This window comes from Protopterus annectens, chromosome 1.part0 (assembly GCF_019279795.1).
Source record: "Protopterus annectens isolate FY-2018-M chromosome 1.part0, PAN1.0, whole genome shotgun sequence".
Taxonomy (NCBI): domain Eukaryota; kingdom Metazoa; phylum Chordata; order Ceratodontiformes; family Protopteridae; genus Protopterus; species Protopterus annectens.
In genome coordinates, this window is record NC_056725.1 from 115,755,738 (window position 1) to 115,775,737 (window position 20,000).

Here is a 20,000-nt window from a genome sequence, read left to right on the forward strand (position 1 = left end):
ATGATACCAACTCTGAGATTGCTTTACAGTGCGGAAAGGGCAAACTCCCAATGCTCATTGTTCATGATCTCACACAGAAAACACACCTGCTTGTTCAATCAGGTGATTTTCTTTCAGCTGTGCCAGCTTTTTTTCTATGTGATGATCACACACGGCAACAGATCGACAGATGTACAAGGTCAAATAAATCAAGGGTTTGGGAAGTTTTCCCTTACCTCATATTTGGGTGATGCTCCATTAGGATATATAGTTAGCAGGGGGTGTGGGGACACAGCCCCCCACATGGAGGGTGTCTGGAGGGGCTTGCCCCTATCCAAAAAATTATGTTTTACTTTCTTTTTTTAAATGTGAAGGATTGCATGTGCCATGTGCTGGGGCTGTTTCTAGATGCATGAGTACTGGTGTGTCAGCACTGGCTTATCTGACATTTTGCCAGTTCACAGTGAGTGTTTTCACGTATTACTGTCACACCTATGTATATATATATATATATATATATATATATATATATATATATATACACACACACACACACACACACACACACACACACACACACACACAAACACATGTATATATACACAGTTACACATTAGGTCTCCTAAGAAGATAATGAACTTATTCTTAAAACTATGAATTCCATCTGTGAGATGTGTAACTACATAATTAATCCAGAGTCTTCTATCTCACCTAAAAAGTTGCCCTGTGAGCTTTATACTCATCCAGCACAATCCTTCACTAATCACACCAAAATGTCTTATACTGAGGCTGTACAAATATTACTCTCAAAGCCTCTCAGTAATAAAAATCTTAAGTCTCAGTAAAAATTAGGACATTCATCCACCTCCTGCATACCTACCGTAAAGAGTCACCCTGAGCAAAAACACTCCAAATCTACCCCTCTGAATCACAGCAGCAACAAAAGTAGTTTACTGATAGGTGACAGCACTGTCAGGTACACTGACTCTTTACTCAAAAGACTGGACAAATAGAATGCTACAGTGAGCTGGCCTCCAGCTGCCAAAATTGCTGACATTGCAAGGACTGCTAGGATCATATCTCCTGACAAATATGGCTCTAAGATTGTAATGGTCCTTGTGGGATATGCAGAGAGATGCATGTCAGGACTTTTCATGCAAATGTTATAAAAACAGATAATAAACTATTCATTAGTGGAAATCTTCCTTCATCTTGAATGAAGCCTTAATACAAGCAAAAGATAATTGGCTTCATTTATTGGTTAAACAGCTGATGTCAGTCAAGGAGGATCTGGCCTGCAGCTCCAATTCCAACCTCTCTGTATACAGGGGATAGCCTTTTTTGCCCATCTGGTGCCTTTTTTTAGACAGAGTTCATTTGTTGGACATTCCAACATAATGTATTTAACATGACAGTCACAAAATTGGATCTCATTAAGTTGTCTTTCTTCAATGCCAAATGTCTAAATAATAGATTCCCTGATCTTGAGGCACTCCTACATTTAGAAAGCATCTGTGTCTGTGTAGTTACCGAGGCTTGGTTTAAACTGAAATATTTTTCATGTCTTTAGACTCAGTGACAACTTATGGTGGAATCTCCATATTTATCGAGACATATTACCTCCAGGCAAATCTCTAGGAAGCCACAAGCAGAACTCATTGAACTACAGATCACTCTAGTTAGGTTTAATTATCAACTCCCAGCTTGCTACAGAGCACCTTTATCGCCTGATAACCACCTACAATTCTTCAGTGTTCTTAATGTTCTATTAGCAGAAGTATTATTTTGGGTGACATTAAGAACCCTTCAAAAAACTGGGAGACCTATTCCTCCACTTTCAAATATGCCCAAAAAGTCCTAGACTTAATAAACAAAAATTCCATTGAGCATTTGGTAAACAAACTTACTAGAGGACATGGCATGTTTCACCTGGTTTTTAAAAATATGTCTGCCTCTTGAACTATTCTGGGATCACATTCTCCAGGGAAGTTTGACCACAGACTTATGACCTTTTATTTTAAACTTCCAAAATTCCCTACAGCAAACAACACTGAATGTAAAGAAGACAAATGTGAGAAGCTCAACTTAATTTATTATGAAATATCAAAATTCACTTTTGGCTGCACCACTCCAACCTTTGTACAGCAGCAAGCTTCACTAAGGAATTTGACACCCATTTACAAAAATGTATAGAGCTAGCAGTCCTTACCAGCATCAAGTATCATGGGAAATTCACACATAAATCACCCAGTGGTACACTATCATAAATAATGTTTACAACTAAAGGAAGAAACGTGTTAAATTGTATACCAGTTTAAAACCCATCTTCTTAAGGAAAATACAAAAAGCATTACAAAAAAATGACAAAACATTTCAGGTTCACTAAAGCAGCCTAAAACTTAGGCTACTTTCTTTCTTTAGCTAAGAAATAATATCTTGCATTGCTCTGATCCCCTTCAAAATGATGCCCCCTGTTCTAATATAATAGACATTGCCAATATCCTTGCCATCAAATTTTAAATGACATCATAAACTACAACATCAAGAATCTTATTCAACTTGACCCCTAAAAATGTCTTTGAAAGGGTTACAGAGTCTGTCAAATAGAAAAACAAGCCAATAAATCAATAAAACATCAATCACCAACAACGCAAATACCCAGCTCACAATTACAAGTCTGGATAAAGAAATAATAATAAACAAGAAGTAGAACAAAAGCAGAATCAGAACTGTGGCACAAATTAAATATATTTTACAGTAAGGCATGCACTAAAAACGCATATTTTTATGTATATTACCAAATCAGGAACAATAAAAGACATCCAGTAAAGTAAAACAATATCCTGAAGAATATGAAAGCATGAACTCTACAAACAAAACATGAAGCAGTTTAGGAAGAGGCAGGAAGTGAATGACATGAAGCAAAAACACTCACCACAGTAACAGAAAGCAGCCATTCAAACCTTGGAATCAAAACACATACTCAGACATACGCGCACACACACACACACACACACACACACACACACACACACACACACACACACACACACACACACTAGCAGGTAGAATCTGCCACACATCCTTTGACCTAAGAGGTAACTCACAAGCTACAGTACACAAAAGTAAACCACTGCATGAATATATGTGCATATTAAAATTAAATATATAATATAGATTAAGGATACCAAAGAAACCTGTGATAAGTAGAATAAAGTGTCTAGATAGTTTAGATGTATTGTGTTAATGTAACAAAGCCATTGCCATTTTAAGGCTAAAATGCAGTGTTGCCCTTTTGAAACTATGTATATCCCAACATGCACTACTTTTCTAAGCTATAGTCAATTGCTGTGAGACGTTTAAAGAGTTACCATCTTTTCTATTGAGGTACTATGTTGTCACAAATAAAAGCTACCTGATTGACTAAATCAGGATTGTATCCTAATACCTCTAGCAAAATCAATAAATATTACTGTGTTACCCCTGACACTCACTCTGATAAAGTCATTTAAATAAAGGCAATTCATACAAATACTGCTACCAAGGTGCCCCCTGCAAAAACAGAGGGCCGGATTCACGAAGGCTTACACGGAGTCTAAGAGTAGAGTAAGACTCCATGCAGCCAACATGTCTGCCGAGCGATCCAGGAACAGGCAGCAGGGGAGTGCAAGAGAGCTCCTAAAACTCCTCTTACATGGACAGAGCTAGGATATGCAAATTACCTCATTTGCTGCTGAAAGTTATGCAAATGAGGTAAATTTGCAATCCAGGAAACCCTAACCTGTCCGAGTAAGAGTAGTGTTATGGGCAGAAATGTCAACTGAGTACAGTTCTGCAAATAGCAAAACGGAGCCATGACAGCTCCAAATAAAGGATGCATCCAGTTGGGAAAGCATGCCAATGGCCAAATATACAGCCATTGGCAATTCTACCCGTTGCAAAAAAAAATTGAAATTTTTTTTTACCTCGAGCTCCAAAGTTTAAGCATAGCGCAGCATCGCGCAAACGCACTGCGCTGTAAACCCCCCCCCAAAAAAATAAAAGCCAAAAATAGCCATTTTATTATAAATATGCATCCGCCATGCAAGTGAATGACAGGCTGAAGACAACATGGCTACTGAGTAGAGGTTGCTAAGGGGGAAGCTCAGTCTAAGAGATGTAACCAAGCATTAGTAGGCAATCTCATGCAAATGAGGGTAAGGACAGTGAATCTCAATTTTACATGGCAAATGAGCAAAGTCCGTGGAGTGTAAGAGTAGGATAAGGGGAGTATCAGAGTAGAAGATAGGTGACATCATGAGTGGGGTATGTATGAAAGAATGTAAGCTCATTGGAGCAGAGTAGCATGTGTTTGCTGTCAATTACCCATCACTGGAAGAGGTGTGTCAACAGGTACCCCAGCTAAAGGCAAGAAATAGAAGGTGTATGCCGTGGACACCACTAAAGTTTCTTGTAGAAGTGCCTGCACCATGTATGTGCACGTGTGCGCACCTGTAAAACCGAATAAGACTGTGTGCCCGTGTGTGCACCTGTGTGCGTGCGGTTAAGCCGGAGTAAGCAAGTGTAAGGTTGTTGAAACCTGTGTAAGCGTGTTTGCGCCTGTGTGCGCACGTGTAAGCTGGAGTCAGCAAGTGTTAGGCCATGTAAGCATGTGTGCGCACGTGTGAGCTTGTGTGCGCGTGTTTGTGCTTGTTTGTGCGGCGCTGGCCCCTGTGGAAACAGAAAGGGAAAAGGAAGCACAACAAACAGTAGGAAGTAAACCAAGGAGAACTAGGAGAGCTAGCAGGTGAAAACAATCAGAACCAGCCAATTACACAGGCAGTACACTAGCCCAGCCCAGCACTTAAAACTCTGCAAACAACTTTCCAATATGTTCTTCTCAGAGACACTGCAACACTGCAGTAAGCTAATAGAAGTGAAAACTGAAAAAGCTTTACTGAGACAAAGAAATGTTAGGGGCTGCCATTGATGTTATAAGGCGACATATGCAACATGCTGAGGGTGGTGACAATGCGATTGCTGCTGAGCAACCCACAGTGAGGAGACGGAGAAGAGTGTACAGGCCCAAGGTAACCTACCAGGGGCTACATGAGCTGGAGATAGTGAAGCGCTATAGAGTGGACAGAGACCTCATGCAGCAAATTGTTGAGCTGTGCAGGCCACGCCTCACACACAGAACCAACAGAGGAAAATCCATCCCAGTGGAAACCAAGGTATGTGTTGGCCTAAGAATACTAGCAACAGGTACCTTCCAGAGACCAACCGATGATATGATGGGGATTTCACAGGCATCAGCATCCAGGGTACTGCACCATTTCCTGAATGCCATGTCAGCACATGTTGGTGATCATGTATATTTCCCCAATTCCCATGAGGTATTGGCCAGCAATATGCGTCTTTTCCAGCAAATAGCGGAATACCCTGAGGTAGTGGGTGCAGTAGACTGCACACACATACGCATCAAAGCACCAGCTGGTGAGCGGGGTAGGGTCTACTATAACCGCAAGGGTTTCCCCTCCATCAACTGCCAGGTTGTGTGTGATGCCCAGGGCATAATAATGAATGTGTGTGCTGGCTGCCCTGGAAGCTACCATGATTTCCATATCTGGCATCTGACGCAGCTGTACCAGACATTTGACAATGGGGACATCCCTCATGGTCACCTAGTGGGGGATGCTGGATATGCACTCGAGCCATGGCTGATGACACCCATCAGAAATGCACACACACCTGAACAGGAATGCCATAATGAGGCACACGCACAAACATGAAACGTAATCGAGCATGTGTTTGGGCTGCTCAAGTCACGGTTCCAGTGCCTGGACACATCTGGTGGAGCCTTGCAATAATCACCAACTACATGTACCCAAATAGTCATGGTATGTGTGATGCTACATAATATAATCCTGTGAAAACAGCTGCAGCAGGAGCAGCATAGGGCTGGGCCAAACAGCCCCCCACCATTGCCAAGGCCATCACAGGCAAAGCGTGACTCAGAAGAGGAACAACCCGAGCCTGCCCCAGTAGGCAGAAGGAGGCGTGCCCAGTATGCTTTGGCCTTGGCAAAGAGGCAACGCATAGCATATACACTGGCTCAATAGGAACCCTGGAAATGATACCTCTCTCTGACTTGCACATATAGTAAAAGGGATGCCTAACTTGACACTACCTGTTTGCAAACATGTATAGGGAGTGTAATATGTGCATCCGACATAGGCAGCCCTGCAGCACCACCTGAGGCATGATTGCCATGTATTAAGCAATATAAAGCAGTGCTAAACAGCTTTTACCACTATTTAGTATATGTAAACAAAATTGCACACACCAAGTAGCACAACTTTGGGCAATGTTGAACAATATTGGGCAGCGTTCAGCAATGTTGGTTAACATTGAGCAATGTTGTGCAAGTTTGGTCAAAGTTGGGCATAGTTGAGCAAAAGCAGGTAAACATGGTCATATATGCTTTACTGTTCCTTAAGCAGTCTGGTCTGCCCAGTATGAAAATATGGAGCAGTGACAGTCCGCGAATCCAGGATACTGTGCTCTATAGTCACAGTACTGAACCACTAAGCCATGACAGTATTTCACTGGTCAGCCTATAGGAATAAATGTTGATAAGTCTATGCAAAGTGTCTCCTGGAAACCCCGCAGGCACAGCATAATCCCTGTATAGTTATGACACAAAGGTGAGCCCTGCATTAAAAATACAACTCCATTTACAACACACGTATAGTATAAATGTTAATATTGGGTGTGTTCACACACATCAACAAATGTAGTGGACTTCACATAGCAACATACTGAAAAGTCACACTGGGAATGCTCACACACTTGAATAAATGAGGCAAATGTCAGGCAACAACATACTGAAAGGCCAAACTGGGCATGCTCACACACTTAGGCCATGAGTGAGTACAGCAGTGGACCACACATATCAGGCAGTTGCATGTGTTAACCCAGGAACCTCTCACAATTCACCAATCTTGATTTGTGCACACAGTGATATGACAACAGACACATACATAATATATTGGAACCCTGTCATAATCAAATATGTACTACAGATACTTAGGTTGGTCATAGAAAGTTGAAATGCAAAGAAAATAAAAACCCAAAATCAGTATCATCAATAAACAATGTGCACTGCAAACACTATCCAATCCAGGTCATGGAAAGATAATCTACGAAGGAGTCCATACAGAACCATGACACTGCCTCAGCTATGTCATAAATAGCAATGTACACTGATATATGTCCTGAGACAGGGCCAACTGTAAATGACTGACAATGCCAACATCCTGTCAGACAGGCCCATACATACATACCCACCTCCCACTGACAAAAGGCCCTATCATCATACCAGGAGATATCACATGTAGAATGGGTAAACAGCTCCTTCCAAAGCTGAAAACATGGCATTAATTGGATTACATTGTGCCCCTATATGTTTCATAAGTGTACTGCAAAACAAATAGAGCCTGCACCGGAACAGTCTGTTGAGCCTCACCCTCTCTACAGGATATGAAACCGTTGAATGGGTTACAGCAACATATGGCACACTACACAAGTGTTGGTGCACAACAGACCATAGGAACTATAGTCTTATAATCTGATGAAGTCTGATCTGCAAGGCCATGGAGTCCATCAGGATTGAAGTCAGAAACAGAGCTATTGGAAGCCTATAAACACACAACCCTACCAACTTTGGACTGGTCATGGGCAGATCATGTTTCCCAAACCTGCTAGACTGTTTGCAAGGTAGCCACCCAGGACATACATGAATGAAATGAGCTACACGCATCCCACATACACTTTGAATAGGCCTTTTCCAACATCCCAGACCCATGTCGTATCCACAAAATCAATAACCTGTGCATAAATATGTATTGTCATCGGATGGACTGGCAACTGGGCCACAGATAGATCACACAAGGTAAGATTTGTGGAGTGCTGTTCAAGCTGGTAACACCTGCTGTCCCCCATGTCTCAGTCCTGGGATTGCATAAATCTAAGTGCACACACATTATCATGTCTAGTCTGATGATGTCAGCATCCCACAAATATAGCAGTGTAAATGAAATTTTCCAGTAAAGCACATAGTGTGTCGTGTTAATGCGTATCTTTCTAGTATCATAGCATAGTTAGGTAGGGGTTTGAATCCTGCAATAGCTGAGTGTGTTTCTGTGAGATTTCCTTTGAGAGTGTTGCCCTTTTTGGAGACTAGGAAAACACCTTAAAAGTGTTGCATATCTGTTTGGCAAGTCTGATGATGTCAGCATCCTACAAATATAGCATTGGAAATAAAAGCTCCCAGTAAAGTATATAGCTTGTTGTGTTAATGCGTATCTCTCTAGTATCATAACCTAGTTAGGTAGGAGTTTGAATCTTGCAATTGCTGAGTGTGTGTGTGTATGTTTCTGTGTGATTTCCTTTGAAAGTATTGCCCTTTTTGGAGACTAGGAAAACACCTTAAAAGTGTTACATTCCTATTTGGCAAGTCTGATGATGTCAGCATCCTACAAATATAGCATTGGAAATCAAAACTGCTAGTAAAGCATATAGCGCATCTTGTTAATGTGTATCTCTCTAGTATCATAACCTAGTGAGACAGGGGTTTGAATCCTGAAATTGCTTAGTGAGTGGGTGGGTGTATGTTTCTGTTTGATTTCCTCTGAGAGTATTGCCCTGTTTGGAGACTAGGAAAACACCTTAGTGTTACATTCCTGTTTGGCAAGTCTGATGATGTCAGCATCCTACGAATATAGCATTGGAAATGAAAACTGTTAATAAAGTATATAGTGCATCGTGTTAATGCGTTTCTCTCTAGTGTCATAATCTAGTTAGATAGGGGTTTGAATCCTGCAATTGCTGAGTGTGGGTGGGTGAATATTTCTGTAAGATTTCCTCTGAGAGTGTTGCCTTTTTGGAGACTAGGAAAACACCTTAAAAGTGTTACATTCCTGTTTGGCAAGTCTGATGATGTCACCATCCTACAAATATAGCAGTGGAAATGAAAACCCCCAGTGAAGAATATAGCGCATGGTGTTAATGCGTAACTCTCTAATATCATAAAAGAGTTAGGTAGGGGTTTGAATCCTGCAATTGCTAGGTGTGTGCATGTGATACTGTTGGTCAATGTGTTGTGTGTTTAGCTTTTACTACTGCATGACATATCAGTATAACAACCGTATGTGCATTGCCCACTTCAGGTATCTGTGTGGCAAATACATATATGTACATGTGACCTCAATTAGTTAATTTGTGTGAAGCCTGCTTTCTACATGAATACATCTGTTACCTATGACAGATTGTGCTACTGCTTCTCAGACCTTCAGTCACATATGTATGTTTGTGACAAGGCCAGCCACTGTAGTGATCTCTGGCCTAGGACATCTGTGTCACACACACCCATGATAGTTTCTATAGAATAGTGTGAGTGAGGGTTTATGCCTTGGGTATATTTCAGACATGTTCAAACACAACAAAGTCTGTCAAGAATGGACATTCATTGTAGGTGTACAACAACTTTGTGGATATGCATACAGACCCCTTATTGGTTATGTGATACACCAAGGGACTTCAGAATACCTATGGAAATGTGAATACCAAAGGACAGATAACATAACACTTGGTTGTATGTACACATCAGTACCCGTTCTACATGTTTGGGGCTACTACCTATGTGGTACTGTCAGGATACTATGTTTAACAAATGTGGATGACTATGCTATATTTGGCTTACAGCTTTACAGCATGGGTTGGACAACAGGTATCTGTCTGTATGATACCCTTGTGGAGGATAAGTGTCTCATCCGGAGAATGCATTGTAGGCCACTGTATGCATTTCCAGATGTGGATGGACATATCCCTAGTGTGTTTGCTTGTACCTAAGAGGGTTATATGCCAGACAGGAGTGGTCCCAGGAATGGCTGGCGGTCAATACCAGTGGTTACTGGTATAGTACAGTACCGGATGGATCCAAATGCTACTGAGTTCCCTACATCTGTGCATCAGTTGTCAAGACATCATCTAACGATTGGTCGTGGTCAGGCTGTTGAGGTTGTGTACACTACTAGAATGCAAACCAATGACAGATAGTAACAGTATCACCTACAGCATAGTGTCAAACCATGTCATACACACGTGTACCCAAGTTAAAATGTATGTGTATTAAAATGCATACTGGCCACCAATAGAAACAATGAAGTTTTGACACTGTGTAATACAGGGCAGGTCACCCTTCCCATGTGTCCACTATGCACGTACATGCAGACAGTGCACCTCCACCATGTTCACAAATGTACACCTGCAAATCTGTACTGCACACATCACACACGTACTGTCTACTCACCAACACATGCTGCCAAAACTACACAAGTGGCACATGGGCGGACAATACATTGTTGGAATTAACACTGTTGTAAACAATACTACATTGATTATCATAGCTTTAATGCATCATGCCTGCTCAGATATACCTACAGGGATATCATTACACTGTATTGTTGATAACATGCTAACATTGCTACACTGCTATAAAGTCACCCTGTGCATCAGCACCATGTTAGCCTGTTCCTGCATCAATGTTACAGATGACAGGAGGTGGCACAGTTTCATCATATGCACAGGGTGTGTTGTTGGTTTGCCAGAGCCCGACATTGACCCATCCAATCAACAAGTATGTGTGTGTGTGTGTGTGAGGGACAACAGTACAGCATGGGTCAATGTTGATGTGATGTGTGTGTGTATGTGTTAGCCCTAGGTGTTTGGATTATGTGTGTGTCTGCATGCACACAGTTCCACCATGTGGCTGCCGTATATGGGAGGTTGTGGGACAACCACAGACTGTACCTGCCAGGATGTACAGATCACCATCTCTGGCCACAGGCAGAGTACCTGTGCCTGGCAGGGGTGCAACAGACAGTATCGGGTACTAAGACAGACTGGGTACTATCATCAGAGGCAGAGGCATGTCGACTGGACCCATGTCCCTGCTGGGACTGGCCAAAGCCACGTGCATGTGGTCTTCTATGACGGTCTATTGACAGCCCTGCTCCAACATTGCTGGGGCTGGTACTGCCACTATGGGAGCGGCTGTGACTTGTGTGTCGTCCACAACGACTGCCAGCCGATGATGTTGCTGGCATACATCCACGTCGACATCTTGGCCGTCCTGCCCTGTCCTGCACATGGACATTACATTGCAGAGGACATCTAATGTCTCCCCCCAACGTCTATCATTGACCTCGGTGTAGTGACGCACTGCACCCACAAGTCACGGATACTGTCATTGATAGCGGTGTTATGGGCCCTCTGTGCCCTCAGTCCCTGTCTGGTGTACAGTTCCATGCGTGCCTGTGCCTGCATAGCAGCCCAGAACATACCTGAGACTGTAAGACCTGTGGGGGCACATCTTCCAGGGGCATTACGACCAGCGGTGCTCCCACGAGAACCCCTGGACATCTGCCTATGTGGTACCATCCCAGGATACTGGGTATGGCTGCTGTGAGGGGTTGCATGTGCCATAGATACCACACTATCCTGGTCAATGCCTACTGTATGCTGTCCCTCAGCTAAGGCCATTGGTGATGAGGGATGTATTGGCAGTATGAATGTGCGCATAGATTGTGTGGAAAGATGTGTACTGTCAATTGGCAGAACAACGACAGACCCTGTCAAACCTGCCTGTGCCACAACACATGCTTCATCATCTCCACTATTTGTGGCAGTATCTTCAGGTTCCCTGCTGCACTCAACCAACACAACCTCAGCACCTGTGAGAAGGAGACAGGAAACACACTTTACAATCTGTACATGATGTTAGCACACATGCACACATGCACACATGAACACATGCACATTTGCACACGTGAACACATGCACACAAGTACACATGCACACATGCACATATGCACACATGAACACATGAACACATGAACATATGCACACATGAACACATGCACACATGAACACATGCACACATGTACACATGCACACATGCACACATGAACACAAATACATGACCCACTAAAGTAGACACACACACACATACACACACACACACACACACACACACACACACACACACACACACACACACACACACACACACACACACCAACAGCAATCCAGAACATACCCATTAGTGGTTGATGGTGGAGTACAGTATCAGAAGCCAAAAAGTCCTATCTCACGTGTCAGCATGCAAGATGTGTGTTGCTCAACAGCATGCAGTGCGAGTGTAGAGAGTCCTTGTTAATAACAGTATACATCTGTTTGATGCATGTGTTGTTCAATGATTGGCCTCACCCTGGAACACAATGTGTACATGGACACAACATTGCTGTTTAAGTATTACATGCTTTTCAGTGTCCTGTGAACCATCACTCACAGGTATACATACCATGACTGGATGCACACAACTGTCAGGTGTATAGCAATTAATGCTGTGTTGTACTGTAGTTACTGTAACTGGATGTAGTGTAATACCATGAGCCATCATCAGGCAGCATCATGTGGTCACTCAAGGCCACTAATGTGTGCCACACTGGCAACTATCTTTCTGTACCTGAACTGCTGCACTGTGGCTACATTAATCATTTCACAGGCAGTTGTTACATGGGTATGTAAGGTGTTCAATAGGGAGCATTGCCTAACATGAATGTCTTGTATGTTGAAGAGTTTTGCAATGCCCCATGATAGGCCTCTACCCCTCAGGTATAGTATGTGTGCTGTGTGGATGACATTTGGGATACTGGAGCCTGACCTTACAGCAGGTGTCTACATATGCCATGTGTATGATATTGACATGTACTGCGTATGACAATGTGGTGTATGTTGTGTGCATGTGTATTGACTCTGCCTATACAATGTCCACTACAGTGTACCACAATGGTTTGGGATGCTCTGTGTATAGCATGTGTTTGAGGCAGCCACTTATGCTACTGGGATGTGCATAGTCCCACAGCAAACTTGCAGAGCATGCATTATGTGTAGGTGTTGTACATGTGTAAATGGCCTAAAACCCACCTATGACATGCACATGTTATTTGCCATATGAAATGTAGAACACTCACCAGCATGGGTCTGCTGTCTTGCTGTCACACCAGAGGGACCTACAAGGATATGAGACAGTTTGTCAGTGTCAACAACTGTGGCATTGCTGCTGTGACTTTGCAATTTTACAGTAGTACAACAGTTGACAGTCACAGGCATACAGATTATGTTCAAAATTATCAGTATTGCACAACACCAGGCTCCACATCTTCCAAATACACAGTACACATCTGACATACGCATGTTCTAACAGTCGAGCTGACAGTAGTCTACAGATATGGCATGTTACCTGCACACTCGCAGTCAACTTGCTGGGTGACTCCGGCCTCCACAATGACACATGTTTGTTGTAGTGGTTGGCCAGGAGCCACCACGCTGAGGAGCAGCTCTTCCACTCTGGTGAGGGGCGGGTGTGATGCTGCACCAACACCTGTGGCAAGCTGTTGTCTGCGGACATCAGAGGCATGCTGCCGGACATGTCTGATTAAATCACTGCAGTGATGGCGTACCTGCTCATAAGTCCGGTTATGCATGCCTACATCATTAACCCGACAGACAACATCCTGCCACAGTGCAGTACGCTCATGTTGGTCCTGGCTGGTTCTGGAGAGCAGCAGGGTGTGATGTTGTACTAGTGTGGATATGATTACTTCCTCCTCTTCAGGGGAATAAGCAGGGTTGCGATGATGAGACATGTCCCTGGAAGAAAATAAGACAATTATTGTGAGCAAGTCTTGTGGCACACTTAACATTCTAAAGTACAGATATAAATGAAATGATATATTTAGCAACCTATTGGCTGTCAGTAGATACACACTTTTAATCCTGCACATCAGTGCTCAGTCCCCAACTGACTGACAGTGCCTGGCACATTCTATATATTAAACCATGTTCTGCAGAGCAACAAAGTGAAACCAGTATGTAAGACTATACAACAGCACATGGCACACTGTATGTGACACAATGCACCACCTAGCCACAGGAGGTATATATGAAGCTAATGCATACAGACATTTGTCATCCATTGAAATGATTGTAAAGTGCAGTTACAGTACTACCAGTACACCACACTACTTGTTGATAGCAAACCCCTAAGTAACATAAGTGCACATTCATCAATATAGGTGTCATACTGCTATACTACACTATACATGTTGCTAGATATGCACTTATATCCTGTAACACACATACGACCCAGGCCATGTTACAGGCATACCCACACACACATCAGACATACTTACAAGACACAAAGGTATGGCAACCCAGATGAGCTTTACCTGTGTACCATACAGTACTGTGTGTCAGCACTTACAAAACCTTCTGCCTGAGGTATGTAATGTGTGTGGACTACAGGTAACAAACAAAACAGTGTTTCAAAGCAATGTGGATATACACCATACAGTGCTGTTTATGCCTACAGCTTCAGGTAGTACTACAGTGCATACGGGACTTGTATTCACTAGTGTCAACAATCAATGAGCATACATGTACCGCTTAAGCCTACAATGGCACACTCCAGTCAACACCATGGGACTATGTCACAACATATACCATACTGCTTTTGCTGCCTAGCAATAGCATACATATCTTTTGTGGGGATCACAGCTAGAACACTACATACCATGATATGAACATTTACCCACTAGGCTATCACACATATACACAACGTTGACACATTCACCTACACATTCACCATCACACTCAGTCAACCTCACATAGCAATTAATGCAACATGTACATGCGTGTGTGTATCAGGTCATAGGTAGCTCATAGGCTATTAGGCTTAGGGCCTATAGAAGCCTAGCCATATGGTACCCTGCCCTTCAACACCCATGTAATTTAAGTTCATGTGCCCCTGTCATGCAGAGCCATAGAGGTGATTCCCAGGTTGTATTTCTTATGTCACATCCATTCATCATGATTATTCATGACAACTGCTAATGAGGACCATTCTTTGCTATTGATAGGTAGTTAGTTCCAGGGTGTGGTATGTGTCTGAGATGAGCATGTACCACTCCAGCATGTTCTGCTTTTTAACATTACAAGGTTTAGATCAGTACAGTGTGTAGCTTGTAGGGATTTGGATCTGTTGACATGGAGCATGTCCAACATCTGTGTGTTTGGCATAGCTTTGTATGTTAGGCAGGGGTTGGCTCTGGGTGTGCAGTATGCAACACAGTGTAGCTGTGGTTTTGTAAGACAGTCTGCATAGGGCATCTGTTTGAGTCTGGTAATACCCTTTGTGGTGTTTGTGCCTGGCATCTACAGTTGCTGTAGATGTCTTCTGAGGTACACACCAAAATGCCCATTGTACTCTATGATGGGTGTTATGACTGATGCGTAGAGTGGAACACTGACCTCTCATTCCATGTATGACACACCTTTTGTGATGACATGTGGACCGTACACAGTTCACATGACTAGTGTGGCACTGTGATTATCAAAAGGGACACTACTGTCCACCTGTGTCCTGTGGTCTCTTATCACAGTTTTGGTGTGGAGTAGACTACTACCTATGTGGTAGTTAATGGGTACAGAATTTTTAACAAAAGGGATGGCAATACATTTACAACATTGAGCTTGAGCGTACATATAAACATCCATTGGTGTACATATAGATTTACATGTAGGCACATATACAGTCCACCTTTCATGGTGGGAATATCAATTATGCAAGGGTTGAGACAGATACAGTTATGTAACAATTTTGCACAGTCTTGTGCAGAATGCATTGAGGGTATTCTCAGGCCATGTATCTTTAGCAGGACTCCCTGTCTGGTAGACTATAAACTTAGCAAATCATACCCACAGCGTTTAAACACCACATGTCATATGCCAGCACTGTATGCTGTCCTGTTTGCCACACACTACATCCTACATGAAAATATGCACATAACAACCTTCACCAACATATATATGTCCACCCTTCACAAACAGTTGCAGTATGTACCTTGCTCTATGTACATGTTAAGATGCTAATATATCTGACACATAACTATCTCCACATATGTGTGTGCCATACACACACAAGGTACACACTGTTGTACGTCTGTAGACCTCATGGATGACCTTTTGGGCCTTGCTACAACATGAACAGTTGTCACATGTGTGCATGGCAGTAATATTACAGGGAGTATTTATAGCTGCTAATGCTACATTACTATACTAGCCTGGTACAGCAGTTGCCAATGCTAAGCTACATATTATATGACTATCATGCATGTGTTACTCTGTCACATCCATGTTTATATAGCTGTTTGCACTACTCCCCCAGACAGCCATTATACACAGTACTGTACAGAACATAGATGACATGATTGCATCTTTGACATTAAATGCTGAGCTACATATGTCACAGTTATGTCCCACTGCACACAGCTACACACTAATTTGTCCATGGCAGTAGTCATGCATGGCATCAGTGCAAACATACCTACTGCTGCCACATATGCATGTTTCAAAGTATTTACAGTACTCCTCATAAACATCTACTACTTGCCGGTGATCACATTTCTGTCACATACCTTTTTGTCACTTTCAGGTCCATCTGTTTTTTTTTTGTACAAATTTTTTTTTTGGTGTTGCCTAAGTAGAGATAGCTTCTACTTAATTCCCTTTCTTATTAATTAAGTTTTTTTTTACTTAATTAATATATTTGGTGGATGATTCACTAGAGTATCCTTACTCAAGTAAACTTTTGCATTATTAAGTAATAACTCCCATTTACTCAGACACAAGTTCTGTGTAGCTGTATCAGGTGCAATGTAATGACTGCATGTGGGGATAGCAAGTACAATCTGTTTTTATAGGTATCAGCACATGTGCATGTGATGACCTCTGCACCAGTTGGTGCACAGCATTTGTTAAATGCATACAGCCTGCTGTGTGGTAATTGCAGTACTCACTGTCATAGCAACCCAATGCTATAAAATGCTAGGTTTTGTAGGCTTAGCCCTTTCAGATTTCCAGAGTGGGGCCCATGCTTGTTTGCTGTGTACACTGTTGTTTAACTCAGAAGGTTGGTATACTTCTTATATCTGATGCTAGAGGTGTAGACAGTGATGTACATGTTGTACTCAGACCTGACTGTTGCCACTTCCAGTACAGAGCTATCAGTGTAGTGTTTAGGTCACCCCTACAAATGCTTACACAAGATATATGTGAGTATGTAGTTTCATTTCTACTTATGTAATTGACTGCCATACAAAAGTAGTTATTGAGAAGTATTTGTTTGACACATGAACTGTTTGTGGACTGTTATACTGTGCATATTAATGTACTCACTTCTGCAGGGTTTGTGCACTTTTTATTGTTGACATTAGCACAGGAGTCTCAGGTAAACTGGACAATTCCACTACTGAGTATGCCTACCTACATCCTTGGTTGACCCTAAACACACGTATATTTAAAATATGGGGGGGATGCAGACATACAGAGACCATTACATCTTAGTGTGTGAGTGTTATCTTACTGGACTTAATGGACTGGTGTGTACCTGTTGGTTTATCAAGGCAGGTGGTCTGTCTGCATAGGTCCCAACTGTGGACCTATCCAGATGGTAGACAGATGTTAGCCTGTTATTCTTTGTCTGTGCAGCCCATAGGTGTTTTCAGCACTGGTACAATGGCATTGTTACAGTCAGTTGCTACCAGTACATGGCTAGATCCTTTGGTATTTCTGTGTTGTACTCCTACATAAGGGTATGCTTATGGAAGTCCGCACAAAGTTGTTTGCAGAGTGTGTAACAGCAGATGAGCTGATATGCCCGTGTGTTTGTGCCTCTGCCAGGCCTGTGAAACACTCAGAGATGTATTTGTTTGGTCAGGGATAGGTAGTTAAAAGTGAGGTACACCTTCTAACTAATAGAGACAGTAAGTGTAGACTTGAGTGTAGCAGTGCATGTGGATTTGTGCTCCTTTTATGAAGTACAAGCGGTGTCTACTGTTATTATTGTGATTATTCATTGTGTAATACAACACCTCTCTGACTAACGTCAGTACTTTTCAGAGGGATTGAGAGGGACACAGCTAAAATATGTTTCACAATCAGGAAGTATGGCCTCTGCCCTAATCAGATATGCCAGTGTTTGCCCTGCTATGATACTGTGTGGGGGTTGTAAAGTGCCTCAATAACATTATTTGCTGATAGAATGGCTGCTTCTCTTATCACAGTCATGTAATAAAATTCCACAACAATTGCTGGTAAAGATCCACAGAACAAGCTTTGTGTTATGGCCTTCCTATTTTTCCTTTACATTCACTCATTGTTTTGCATGATATATTTATTTCAGCACCACATTATTGTATATCTGCTGTGGCTTAGTGGCACTTCAATCAGTCAAGTATGTCCAAGGTCTGGGGTTCAAGACTGACAGTGGTGCTTTATTTTGCTGCTGAACAGAACAAGGGCCCTGACATACTGAGTGATTAAGGCACTTTTAAGCAGTTGTAAGTGGGTTTGTGCAACGCTTAGCAATACTTAGCTAAGTGCACACATGCGCACACTTGCTCAAACCCGCTAACTACTGCTTAAAAGTGCTTAAAAGTGCTTACTCCCGCTAACCCCCACGCTAATTTCTTTTAAAGAAAAGAAAATGGGGAGATAGGAAAGTGGTGAAAAAGGGGGCACAAAGAGGGAAAGACAGTAGGAAAACTAGATCGGGATGTGTAGGACGGGTGTAGGGAAGGTCCATAGCTGCCCATTTCTTTACCAGCAACAGCTGTGCATATGTTACAAATTTGGAATGTAATTTGGAACCTTCCACCCCTAAGAGTGGGGTGAGGACAACAGAGTATGTTGTACTGCCAATTCTAATTATCAGTTTACATGTCCAGCAGACATGTGTGCGGAATGGGCAGCTATGTATGGGGTGTAATTTTTTTGTGGGTACAGATTGCCCTTTTTTTTTTTTTTTTACAGGTGAGAGTGGAATGTGAGGTAGAGGAAGTAGGTATATTTGGGGAGGTAGGTTGGGGAGGTAAACAGACAAGACAAACAAGACGCATACAGGGGTGGAGTATGACACATGGGGTGGGTGAACACAATTGATGGGGAAGGATGTTTGGAAATTGCAAGCCCATGAGCCCACAGATGGTAACAGTCGGACTAAGATCCCCACCCATGGGCAGTCACCACTGAACATTCACAGACCCGAGGGTGGCTGTACTGGGGGCTGCGTAGGAGGGGCAGGCTCACCCGTGAGTCACGCCACTCTTGCCTTGAGCTGGCATAGGGGATCAGCGACTAAACGCTGGATCTCCCTACACACCACAACCCAGACCCTTCGGAGGGTGACAGGTGGCCCTTCTCCACCCACGCTTGCAGGGGGGATGAGCCCTATCCCCTGCAGTGCTTCCACCCAAAGGCGGCACAGGACCAACAGAGGAGGGTAGCCCAGGCTGGGCACCGGACCTGCTGGTGCCAGGTGCAATCACCAGCTGTGGAGGGACAGGTGGGTCCGCTGGGACCGGCCTTCCTATACGTTCTGTGATTAAGTGTGTTTAATTACAACATAGACAACAGCATTCCAAATTAGTTGTAACAGCATGCAGTAATATTCCCATTAACCCAACACACCAGGGTTACAATAGTTGAACAGCAAGCATAACACATGCATATATTGAACGACAGTGGACATTGCAACAGCATGCAGGGATGATTGATGGCAACAGGCCACCAAGATTGTGGTGTTTGAACAGAGCACATGCATCAAAGAAAATGTAGAATTTTATAGAACAATAAGACATATGTCCCAACAAATGTTTTGAGATTAGACATACCCATTGAGGTGTGGAATTGCATTGTTTATGCACATGGAGTAGGGTGTAAAAAGAAACCTCCATTAACATCTTATTAGTACTTTTACTCTACACTACATTCCTATTGACTGCAGGTGTATATCCCCTACATGTATTATTACACTAGGCAACATGCATTAGATTGTGTAATGGGTTTGGCTAGTTCAT